The 13266-nt window shown below is 41.5% G+C and overlaps 1 protein-coding gene across 16 annotated transcripts in view; it reads right to left on the bottom strand.

Moving 5' to 3' along the window:
• The window catches only part of LOC132789574 (pneumococcal serine-rich repeat protein), a 90543-nt gene that overhangs the window by 8207 nt on the left and 69070 nt on the right, over positions 1 to 13266 (bottom strand). For 4 of the 16 annotated variants that reach the window (XR_009632712.1, XR_009632710.1, XR_009632714.1 and 1 more), the window contains exon 3: positions 3651 to 7662. The exons of 8 other annotated variants lie outside the window; for them this stretch is intronic. The gene's annotated coding sequence lies outside the window, so the exon portion shown is untranslated. The remainder of the gene's footprint in view (positions 1 to 3650; positions 7663 to 13266) is intronic. 4 more of the 16 variants (XR_009632709.1, XR_009632716.1, XR_009632711.1 and 1 more) reach the window with 4 other exon arrangements.

Raw genomic sequence — 13266 nt, 5'->3', positions numbered from 1 at the left:
CCTTACAATTATTTCTGGGCGAGTGGCATATCAATAGGAAGTAGTTAAAATTTAGACAGTTTTGAAGTGTCATAATATTAGTAAAATTTATATTTCTCGAGAGTATATTCTCTCGTTTATTTACAGGGTATTTTCAGAACGTTCTTATCCAACCGAAGACCTATAACTTATTTATCTTGCTGCCACTCATCATTTCCAGCAATAATTTCAATTAATTATGCTGTTTGAAATTTTTCGTTTTCCTTGTTATGTTTTCATTGTATTTTCCCATCGAACAATGAGTTGAACCTTTTGTGCTTACTGACTCTGATATAATGTCGGACATTTACCGGCATTAAAATTGAAAACTCTGTTTCGCGTTTGGTTTATGTTTCATTGAGCAATGCGTTATTTTAATATTAATTGTTTGAACGCATTTTCCACACGAGTAATCAACTAATATTTATTGTGTTATTAAAGTTTAAAGCGAGATCTCTTGTCAATTTCCAGGAGAATCATCATTTTTTTGGTAATTGAAATAAAAGTACGAGTATACACAATCAATTTGTTGGGCATCTGCTCATATCATACTTAGGCTTTTTGTGGCTGTCAATTTGCTATTTTGACGCGATTCAAAGAGTGGGAGAGGGAGGAGGGAAAGAGAGGAGAGGAGAGCGTGGTCGCGTGGGCATTTGCCTCGCCGAGTGGCGTTCACAGGACTCTGGCAAGGACGTGAAACCAACTGAGCGGGCAATGTCACCAGCACGAGCCACGTTACCAACAGCAAACAATTGTTCAGCCGTTGCTTTTGTTGTTTGAGTTGTTGTTGTTGTTGTTTCTGTTGCTGTTGTTGCTTATGTTGCACTCACTCACGCGCACATGAAAAAGTAACCTAGTTTCATGTCGTAAACGTAAAATTACGACTGTGAGTGTGTGTGTGTGCGAGTGTGTGTAAATAAGCGTGCATGTCTGTGGGCGCACACATAAAAAGGATGCTACAGCCGTGTGTGGCATGCCCCGTAATGATGCACACACGCACACACTCTCGCACACGCAGACAAACAACACACAACTATTAAGTGAAAGTATAAAAAGTGAGCATGATAACTAAAGGTCCTTGCAGACGCAGCCCCGTTTCGGTCACTCAGGCAGACAGACAGCGAGTCAGTCAGTCAGTCAGTTAGTCAAGCAGTCAGTCAGTCAGTCAGTCAGCAGAGCCCATTGTCATTGTCTGCGCTTAGCTAAACAACACAAACACAAACACACACACGCACGCACACACACACACTCACAGTGCTGATTAGTTTGGTTTGGCTTTGGCTTTGGTCTGGCTCTTCTCGTTGTTGTTGTTGAGGCTGCTTCGGCTGCTGCAGTCACAACCACAGTCATTAAAGTCGAGGTAAGTATCATTTTTTATGGCCAACGCATGTGTGTGTGCCTCTATGTATGTGTGTGCTTTGCTGCTGGTGTTTGCAAGTCAGTTAGTCAGGCAGTCGCTTAGTCATTTAGTCAGTTATGTAATGCTCGAGATTTGCTGAGCTTTTGCCAGCTCAATTTTCGAAAGTCAGCATCTGGCAGCATCAGCTCCTTAGGGGGAGCCAGAGAGAACGTACGTATTTGTATGGCTTTATGGACTATACTATAGTATGTGGGCCATATGACCATCCGGCTGTCTGTCTGTCTGTCTGTGTCTGACAATGAACCGATAGTCCGACAAATGGACAAAGCTTAGTTGACCTGCTTTATCGATGGCACAGAATGCAAGTAATAACAAAATCATAAGACAGCACAAACAGCAAATGGAAACCAATTTCTAATATAGACAGATATCTCTGTCATAATTGAAATTAATGCAATGGTCTATTAAATTGAAGAAACTAAAGCCAATAAACACTATTCTTAGTTATTTAAGTTTAATAATTTACTTATCAATATTTGTTGTTGTTGTTGGCAAATGTTCAATCAATTTACCACAAGTTGTGACATTTAATAAAATTTATTTATGAATGAAGCTAAGGTAAACAAATTCAAATATTTGCACGCTGTTAAACACTTGTATTTACTCGCAAAAGTTTGCCTCATTTTTAAATCATGTCATCGAGTTGAAAAGTTGATATTTATTATTGACCTTTTAAATGTGTATTGTGTATTCTGCACAACAGGAATTCTCTTGCTGAGTTATTTAATGTAGAAATATTTGATAATCATCATCAATATTGGTTTGCATTCCATGTCAAAATTGTGAAAAGTAAATCACAGTCAAATAAATAAGATGCAAAATACATTGCCTACTTTTAGGCGCAAGTGGATGAAATCGTTATAAAAAGTTGCTTAAACACATCAATTCTCTATTTTTAAATAGCAGTAATTTAAGTTTCCATTATTTCACATTAATTCAATGCGCAAACATTCCGAAAATGTTAACCATTTAATACAAATTTATTAAATGTAATAACCTTGTGTAGAGTTAGTTGAAAATTCAAACTATTATGTTAAATTTCCATTTTAATTAGGCAAATTTGTTTTTCACCTTTTTTACGCATATTAATTTTGCAATATACTAAAATTAGCTAAGCGTTTAATGAGAAATGGGAAATATTTTGAAAATAAATTATTAAATTTTGATAATCACAAATGAGCGGGAGCTTTAATAAAAAGTAGCATACGTTTGAAATTAAAATAAGCTACTTTTTATGAAGTCATTCAAGAAACAAAACAATGAAGCAAATTTTCAGATTTACATTCAATTGTTAGTTTGGGTGTGGCTCAATTTTGTTTGACATATTTGAGAATGAAAAAAATATTAAAAATGCAAAGAATAATAATGAAAAAACTGTATGAATTTTATAAATATTTCTTCTCTTTGTATTAGTTTATCATTAAAATGGAAATGTGAAAAATGTAAATAATAAAAATGAGAAAGCTTCACAAATATTTGGAATATTTGCAAACCTGTTGTAGTTCAACTTTAAGACTCAATCTGTTGTACATTTAAAAAGCCAAATAATATAAATTTTAACAACAACTTGAGTTGTTAAGTTAAAGTCACAAATGCTTACTGACAATGAAAAATATGAAAACGCAAAGAGTAAAAATAAAAAAAACTGTATTAATTTTATAAATATTTCTTTTCTTTGTATTAGTGTTTTATTAAGATGAAAATGTGAAAAATGTAAATAATAAAAATGAGAAAGCTTCACAAATATTTGGAATATTTGCAAACCTGTTTTAGTTAAACTTTAAGCCTCAATCTGTTGTACATTTAAAAAGCCAAATAATATAAATCTTAACTTGAGCTGTTAAGATAAAAGCACAAATGCTTACTGACAAAAGGTTTCCATTTGCTGAGAGACTTACAAAGGTAATCAGGAAAAATATAATTAGTTGTGTATTATATTGAATTATTCTTATTACTAATTTGAATCATTTTAACACTCATCATAAAAAGTTCAATTGTATGGGACAGTATTCTGAAATTACACTCAACACAAAAATTTAAATATTTTTTACTCTTGTTTTGCATTATTTTCACTTTTAACACTTTTCACTATAGAATCAACAGTTCATTTGCAAATGGCTTCCAATCTGCGCCACTTTTTTAGTAAAAAGTTGTGGAACAAACTGAAAACCATAAATCGTAAATAGTTGAAAGCTACTCAAAGCCAACTTACAGGCGTGGTGTTTTAGTGTACACATTTTTATTGTTGTTGTGAATTCAATTGCATTGAAAGTTGCGAGAAGTGTGGCCAATTGTAGTTGTAGTAGTTTGTAGTTGTTGCCGCCAACTGGACTGGAAGTGCTGGTGAATGATGTTGGCGACGATGAGGATGATGGTGTCCATTGCCAATTTGGAGTTCACTTTGTGCCCCTGATGTGGATGGGAACAATTGAAGCGTCTCGCAATTACACGCACGCCCAGCAGCAGAAGGGAAGTGGCGACAATGGAGAGTAGAAGCGGAAACGGAAGTGAAATCCCCGAAATAAGTTCAGCAACATGATAAAGGCAACGTCGCACATCGTTGGCTGCTGTTGCAGTTGGAGGAGTTGCAGTTCATGATGGTCGCATGCCCGTGTAGTGGACCGGCGTGTCTCTGCTGAACGAATGCGCCTTCTTCCCCGACTGACTCTGGCCAGAGGTGAGCGTGACAATGACCACAAAGACGCTGGCACAGACGAGGCACAACAACACCGTTGCGAGCACAATGCACACGATGCGTTTGCGTTTGCGATCCGCCTCCTCGTCCTCATCCGTCTCGTCGCTCAGCGACTTCTTCTTCAGCTTGTGCGACCCTCCGCTCAGCGATGCCTTGCGTCCCGCTGCCAACTTGTGGTGGAACGGTCGCAGCACTTGGGCGGCAAACGCGGCATCGCTCAGCTCCTGTTCGTAGGTGGTCAGCGAGGGTTTGCGCTCGAACGATGGTCGCTTCTCCTCGATGAAGGCCGCTGCTGCCGCGGATATTGGACGTGGACTGCGCTTGATCTCGTCCACATTGACAACGGCAGCGGCGCCTTGAGCACCGCTCGGCACCGCTGTGGACAGTGGGCGACTGTTGCGTCGGTGGGGTGAACTAAGCTCAAAGTCATCGCCAGCCGTGATGCTGCTGCTGCCGCCAACACCACCGCTGCCATCGCCAATGAAGCTCTTCGATTTCTTCGTGGCGCTCAGCGTCTCGCGATAGTTGCGCAGCCGCACGCTGGCGCTGTGCAGCGCCTTCGCCTGCTTCACGCTGGCACTGGCATTGGTGCCCTGAAACGCCGCCGCGGCGGCCAACACGCCGGGCCTGTGCACGGCCAGCTCCTCCAGATTGCTGGGCGACAGATAGAGCGAGCGTCCATGCTGCGCGCCACGCTTAAAGTGATACGCTGCACTTGCCGCTGCCGCCGCGCTGTGCAGCTGCATCGTGTGCGCAGCGGCGGCGGCGGCGGCGGCGCTACTTGTGGACGGTCGTCCGTCCAGCTCGAGACTGTGGGTGCTCTGTTGGCGCGAGTGCGGATGCGGTTCGCGCTTCTGGTGCTTGATGCTGTTCGAGGCGGAGGCGGCGGGCGGATGTGTGGCGCTGTGTCCGGCGGCGAGCGCAGTCGCCGTCTCCTCAAACGAGCCGGAGCTCTTGCGCATACGCTGCACGGCCACAGCGGCAGCCGCCAGCTCGGCCACGCCCAGCTCCTCCATTTTGGTGTGACTGTTGCTGCGCGACCGCGACTCCACAAACAGCTCGTTCTCCAGCGACAGGTTCGATTGCGGAAAGAGCGTGCGACCGTCGAGCGGCTCCATCAGATCATCGTTCAGCGATGGATGGCGTATCTGGGACTCGACCACCGAGTCGGGTTTGCTGCTTGGCCGCCGGCCGGGATCGTTGAAGGAGCGATGCGAACGACACCCGCGACGACTTGGCGACGGCGAGCGGGAGATCTCTTTGCCGGCGGGGGGACCGGGCATCAGGAAGTTGGCGCGCACCGAGCTGGTGCGACGACTGGAGCTGGCCGAGCCGGCGGCAACCGCTAGCTGTATTTGCTCCATGGCGGCGGGATCCTGTTGGGCGTGGAAGGAATGCGTTTTCTTCATCTGAAAATTGGTAGACGGATGAACGTCAATTGTGTCGGAGCGTCGAAATAAATTCTTTTTGAGCGATTGCTGCTGCTGCTGCTGCTGCGACTCTGTGTGGTGTGCTGTGGTGGCACGTGGCGGCAGCATATCATCGACATCGATGAACTGTATCGGTGATGTGCTGCCGCTGCCGCCCAGCGGCGAGCGTGCCAGGCCCAAACCGCCGCCCAGGCCCAGGCCCAGACCGCCCACATTGTCGCCCAGGCTGCTGCTGCTGACCAAATAGATATCCGGTTGATGTTGTTGTTGCTGTTGCTGTCTGTGCTGTAGTTGCTGATGTTGCAGTTGCTGATGTTGTTGCTGTTGCTGTTGGCCCAGTATCGGGCTGACGGCGTGCGAGGTGGGTGAGCTGGTGGAGCTCGAGTGCGGGTGCTGGCGGTGCGAATGCGGATGCGCATGCGGATGTGGCAACTGTTGGTGGTGGCGTGCAGCAGCTGCCTGTGCGGCCAGTTGCTGAAAAGTGTGCATATGCAGCTGGTGTTGTTGTTGTTGTTGGTGTTGTTGGTGCTGTTGTTGTTGTTGTTGTTGTTGTAGGTGGTGGTGCTGTTGGCGAGCGGATAGTGCTGGAGACACGGAACCGCTGCCGCCGCCAGACACATGTTGTTGTTGGGGAAGATGTTGTTGTTGTTGTAGTGGTGCTGGGAGTGCTAGGGTCTGCGGCGGTGCAGACGAGCGCACGGGCAGCGGCGACGCCGAGCGGTGGATCAGCGGCTGCTCATGCACAATGTAGCCCTCATCGAGCTGAAACTCTAAATCGGTCGCTATCGGTGCATAATTGTCAATGGCCATGGATAGGGAACGATGGATGGGCTTCAGCTTGGGTGGTTTCTTTTTGGTTGCGGGATTGTCAAAGGAGGATGTGCCCGAGGTATGCTCCTCGTCCGCATCTCCGGCGGTCATATACGGATCGTAGCTGTGCACGGAGACCACATGCTGGTGCCTCGACTGATGTTGTTGCTGTTGGTGTTGCTGCTGCTGCTGATGTTGTTGGTGGTGCTGTTGTTGGTGTTGGTGGTGCGACTGCGACTGCGACTGATGCTGCTGACCACCGCTGGTGCCGCGCTCCATGCGGTAGTAATACTGCCGTGGGTATCTATGGTAGTAATGTGCAATTGTGGTGCTGGTATGTGGGTGGTGTGGCGAGCAGGAGTGGGGTAATCACACAGACACTGACCTGGTCGGGCGCGGAGGGTATCGGTAACGCAAGCACTCACGCTAGCGCTGCCTTTATCGCAAATAGCTATCGGTATCGGTATCGGTAACGTTATCGGTATCGCTATCGGAATCGGTGGTTGCTCTTATTGTTGCTCTCGTTACTTGCCGTCGGTGGTTGTTGCTAGTGGTGGTGGTGCTCTGGGTGGTGCTCTAGTGCTTAGTGCTTGCCACCCAACAGGGCTGGAGCGTGTGTGAGAGAGAGAAAGATAAAGACACAGAGAGAGAGAGAGAGAGAAAGAAAGAAAGAAAAAAGTGTGCTGTGATGGGCAAAGGGGACACAGAGACAAGAGGGAACACACTGAACACTGGTATTACTCTTTGCTCTCTGATTCCAGAGAGAGAGCGGGAGAGACACACACGTACACGTACGCACACACAGAGAGTGACAAAGAGACAAAGACACACACACACACACACACACGCTAAACAGCAAGACTGTAAATGTGCAGGACATTCAGCATTAAAGGCAACTAAGAAGATGTTAATCGTGTGTGCTTGTTCTTATTGTTGTTGTTGTTGTTGTTGTTCTTGTTATCCTTTCACATTTATTGTTGTTGTGCGTTTTGCTTTATCACTGTTGCTTGTGCTTGTTGTTGTTGTTGCTGATGTTTTTGTTGTGCTTGTTTTCACTTTTGTCTGAGAATGTGGTGCAATTAAATTCCTTTGATTTTGTTTGTCTTTATTTTTTTTTTATTGTCACATTGTGTATAGATGATTGTTGTTGTTATTGTTGTGGTTGTTGTTGTAGTTATTTGATGTAAAAAAATGTATCTAGGATAGTTTTTTGTTGTTTTTATTGTAGTTGTTGTTGTTATTGTTGATGTTTGCTACACTCATTAAAATGGGCAAATACAAAAGCACAACTAGAAGTAGACAAGAGAAATACGTAAAAAAGTATTAGCAAGCTGGACGGGGGGGACGAGGTGCGGTTGCTGGTGTTGCTGTTGGGTGCAGTTGCAAGTGCAGGTTGTGGATGTGGATGTGGATGTGGATGTGGCAAGGATCAAGGTGGCTAGTGTACTTATATGTTTGCTGTATGCTGTATCAAATAAGTCAAAATTGAAATGGAAATTGGAAATCAAAGTGAATAGCGAATACAAAAATAGCTGCAAATAAGCAAATAAAGAGAAAACCAGTTGCAAAAATCAAATGAAATTGCAGATTTGCGCATCGTTGCTGCAAATTGAGTCAATTGGACACACAGGCAGCTGCTACAAGTTGCATCTAGTTGGTATCCATATCAAGAGCATTATCTGTGTTGCACAAATAAAATCAATAGTTTTCATGCTTCCTTTTCAGCTCTCTGTTGCATTTTATAGCAATCATATTAAATGGTATTTTGCATTAAATTAATTTTTTTTTATTTCGTAATTTTTTATATATATGTACTTATTGTTATTTATTTAATAATTGATTCATTTGTGTGTTTAAGTTGAAATATTGAAGTCTCTACTTTATATTATAAATATACACCCACTTAAAATAAAAGTATTATTGAATACAAAATACCAAATGTATACTAAATAAATGTCATTACTCGTTGTTTCGATACTTAGACTTGCTGTCATTCAAATCGAAAAAGAAAACATGATTGATAAGCTACATGTATTTTAATATACCAAATTTATATAGCTATTGGTATTCCAGTATTTGTTTGGTATTATTATTTTATATATTTAAAGTACATAATAATACCGCACTGTTTTGCTTTCAGCAAACACTCGAATGTAGTTTTTCTACTAGTTCGAATAAAGTAAGTGTTAAAAAATAAATGTATTATTTAATTCTAATACATTCTTTTAATCTACTGCCCGCCATTCTCCGGTTTAAAATCAATATCTTGGTTTTTTTAAACGCTATAAATTCTTGTATATATTAAAATATATTTGTATATTTTTTGTTAGTAATCAGATTACGAAACTTTTTTCATATTTCATACAAAAAATAACAATTTGAGCTTGTAATCTTATTAAGCCGTAGTTTAACCTTAGTTTCATTTTCATTTTTAGTGTTGTTTGGTTTATTTATGTTTCATGTACTTTTTATAGCTGTGTGGCAGATACGATGGCTCAATTCCCGGTTGAGCACTTGGTCACGTAGCGTGCGATGTGAGTTAATCGAATTTAATCTATTTGGCTGCCAAACTTTGTTTGTCCAGGGCATTTCAGAGCACGCCCATTTAGGAGTGAGGAATGAGGAGAGAGGGAAGCGGTAAACGGCGGATGGTGGATACTGAATGCCACTAACTCTTTGGCAACACAATTCATCATTTCGCAATACCTTTGAGCCGGGGAATTGTAACGTTTTGCATAATTTAAAGCGACAGGCCACAGTCGTAGTCCACATCATGGCTGCTGCTGCTGTTGATGGAGTGAGGACTGCTAGTCCTTTGCTACTGTCACTCACAGTGTTAATTTTTCAAAGCTCATTGATGGATGAGTGCGCCAGTTGACATTTATGTGCCTAGGCCACACACACACACACATATATATACAGCGAGTGAAGTCGGGGAGGGAAGCTGTTCAAAAATTAACGCTCTGCGACTTGAAACTTGCTCGTGCCCGCCCCAAAACGAGTTAAACATATTAAAATTTGCTTATGCAAAAGGTAAAGAATGAAACCAGCTTTCCCACCCACACACACACACACACACACTGAGAGAAAAACCCTAAGCAGAGAGTCTATGCGAGTGTGTGAGTGAGGCGAAATGCTCAGAAGACATTTAACATCACGTACTTTAAATATGTTTAAAAGAGCTTAAGTGAAATGAAATGTGGCGGCCGTATATAAAGCAGCTGTGAGAGCGTATTATATACACACACATACATTACACACACACACACACACACACTCATACACACATATATTACATTCATACTCTTGCATGCAGCAGCAAAAGAAACAATGAAGAGTACAATAGGGAATCGCATGTGTATATGACAGCGTCTGCCTCTGGCAGCTCTAAGAGAAAGCGGGAAAGAGAGACAGACAAAGAGAGAGCGAGAGAAAAGTAGAGAATGTGTGCAGAGTTTGGAGGCGCAGATCCTGACGAGGATATTACCATTGCCGTGGCTACGAGCTTGTGTCCTTTGTCTTTGCCCAGAGACTGGAACACAACCAAATGAAGCTTTACTTTGGACTCGTTTGAGAATTCTGTTTCTGTTTCTGTTTCAGTTTCAATGTCTCCATGACTGTGTCTGCTTTAGCCTTAGCTTCAGTTTCAGATTGAAATTCAACAGCAGACGCAACACAGCAACAGTAACAGCAAGAGAGGCAGCAGCCACACTTGTCAAATTTCTCAGCATATCAAATCTGATACGAATTAAGTGTAATTCCCAGCATGTGAACGAATTACTGGGCCACGAGCCACACAAATCCGATTTGCTTGTGATATGCTTGAGCCATCGTATATGGGAACATATCGTAGGTTGGCACAGAGACGGCTGTTTGAAGTAAAAGGGGGGGTGAAGGGAAGCACACATCCATTTCCATATGTTAAACTATGATTTAAACAGCAGCTTCTACATTTCAGTTAGATACACTTGTTGCCGGTTATTGTAAGAATGACATCAAAGAGTCAAAGAGTTTATTGACATGTTATGCCATACGATATCAAAGTTTATAAAACAAAAGTATTTATCTATGCTATTGTGGGTTAAAAATGTGTGTGTTAGAAGTCAAAGTATATGACAAGATTTTGAGAAAAAACAATTTAGATTTTTCTATTAATAGTTTTCTCAAAAATGAAATATGAGTCTAAAAATTGTACGTCTTGGCGAAATATATAATTATACTTTATAAATACGCAATAACTTATACGAGTTGAAAGCGTATTTCATATTCGTTGCCAGCACATTCTTCTGACTTGTCACACATTTGGAAAGGCACAATCATGAGCACACAATTATGAAGTGGGATTAGACTTGTTATGTTAATGTTGAGCCTTGAGTTGAAATTGAATTTGGAAAGTGAATTTCAACCGAAATCAAAATGTTAAGTAGACTGCGAACTTATTGTAAATGACAAAAGAGAATTATCGTAGTAAGCTCTTAGCTGATACTTAATTATTCTCATTTATTTTCTCATTTCTGCTAGTCATTCAATTAAAGTCAAAGCCATCACTTCTCACAATTTTATTTTACTGTAAGTTATTTTTTTTTTTAAATTACAGAATGTTTTTCCTTATATTATTTTATATTTTTATATATTTTGTATTATTATTTTCAATTTTATTCTAAATGATATTTGACAATATTATAAAATGATTTCCTTTAAAAGATTTTTGTTTCTTTATTTAATTTAAATTTATGTGTTTTGTTTTTTGTTTGTGTTTTTGCTTTCTTCTGTCCGCTCAGTATTTATCACCTGTCTTGTAGAATTTATTTTATGTATTTTTATTAGCAATAGTCGTGTTTATTTTCCATTGCTATTTACTCTAAATGTTGAATGGCATTGCGACTAATGGAGGAAAATCTCAGTCTTGTTGTCTTCAATTTAAAGTTTCGGTTACCAAATTGTCAGTTTTCGCTTTGCACAAATTTTATTGTTATTCAAATTATTTATTTTTTATTAGTATTAGTATTGTTTATTATTTCTCTATTTATTTTGTTTCACTTAAATGTTTTGTTTATTTGTGGTTCTAATTTATTTGTCAATTCATTGTTTCCATAAAATATAAAATATTTTGTATTGATTTTTAAAAATATATGTCGTGTTTATTTCCAATACAATCTAGGTTGAAGCATTACTATGGAAATTAAAGAAGCTGATATTTTAATTGCGCTTTGTGGTGAAATCTCAGCTTCCTAATTTAAAATGTTCGCATCGATAATGTGGGTCGACTTTAAAATTGTGTTTGATGTGCGTGCTTCGCCATCAAAATCCACAAGCATCAGCAAGATTGCAAATGAGTATGTCATCAAATGCGGTTTCTGTGTGCCGTAAAAATGATGTCTACCCTGTGTGTGTGTGTGTTGGTGTGTGTTTTAAGTGTTCTATCGCCATGGTAGATGGTAGAGAGAATGTGCTGACAGACTATTTGTTCTGGTGCTGCATATCTACATGAGTAGAATGAGTACTTGAAGCATATCTCATACTATATTATCTCGAGCACATTGTGGAGAGGAGGCAGACGCCTTAATTGGCATAAACAATGGTTAATTAACATAAAACTAACATTTCGAACCGACAGCAAACCCAATTTAAACAGTCATACGTGCGTAATTAAGTCCGTCTCCCCCATCGCATTGGCCATTTGGGGATTGGGGGCGCCCTTCCTCAGTCTCTATCTCTGTCTCTGCCTTTGTCTCTTTCCCTCTCTTTGTCTTTTGAACCCTCTAGCAAAGTGTGTGTGTAGGTCTGGGAATGGGTTTATGCTGAAACTCAATCCGCATCGGTTTCACAGTGAAAGTGGCATTAAACGCACGAATAGTCAGACCTCGATGATTGTTGACTGTTCACTGTTCACTGTTCACTGTTAACTGCTGACGGCTGTCGGCTGTCGACTGTTGGCTGTTGGCTGAAGGCATCTCTCTCTCTCAGCTTCCTGGCTGACTGTTTCGGTTTCTGTTTCGTGTGAAGTGTAAGCAATTAATTGCGTTTAACGGCAAAACCCAAAAGTTCACCGCACCACAACCGCCATTATGGTAAGTGGTGAAGTGAAGGTTGCGGCAGTCGTCGCCATTTAATATTATTAAATCCACGCATATAAATGTACGTGTGCGAGTGTGGCTCTGGCTGAAGGTCTCTCTTAATGGAACTATTTGATTTGCACACTCTCGCTTCGCAATCCGATTAAATGCCAAAGAGATGGTCTTCAAAAATTCTCACACGGAATGCTTGACATGCTCGATTTTTGTTGTTCTTTAGCTGATGTTTGCACAATTAAAATGCTTGCACACACAAGCACACACACACACAAACTCACAGTCGAAGCTAAACCACTCTTGGCAATTTCTTTAGCTGCGCCTGCAGTTATGCAATATTATTTTAAAAACACATTCCCTGCTGCTTTGCTGCTGTTGCTGTCAGAGGCACAGCCAACACACAGCAAAGCAGCGTCTGAGGCATTCGTGAGTTTCCATTTAATTTGAATTGTTTTGTGAATGGCGAACATTTTTGTGCGCTTCACTGCACAGTGCACTGAACAGCAGCAGAGGCAGCATCAGCAGTAGCGGAGAGCTAACTGTATATTGCTCAGGGCCACGCCCTGTCCATAAGCTTATTAAGTGCGCTTAGCTCTTTAATAAACACTCATTGAAACTTTCGAGCACAGCCGAAAGTGCAGTTCAAAAAGCTGTGGCCACATTATTTTCTGCAACATGCTACAAACGATGGCTGTTGCGGCAAGCGAGCGAGCGAGCAAGCGAGAGGAATGTGGCAAGGACAAATCTAAGCGTGGCAAATACAAACTGTAAAATGAGTGTACAGGGGGAAGGAGGAAGGAGAACGGAACGGAACGGAACTAT

This window comes from Drosophila nasuta, chromosome 3 (genome assembly GCF_023558535.2).
Source record: "Drosophila nasuta strain 15112-1781.00 chromosome 3, ASM2355853v1, whole genome shotgun sequence".
NCBI lineage: Eukaryota > Metazoa > Arthropoda > Insecta > Diptera > Drosophilidae > Drosophila > Drosophila nasuta.
This window is presented reverse-complemented; position numbering and strand designations above follow the sequence as displayed.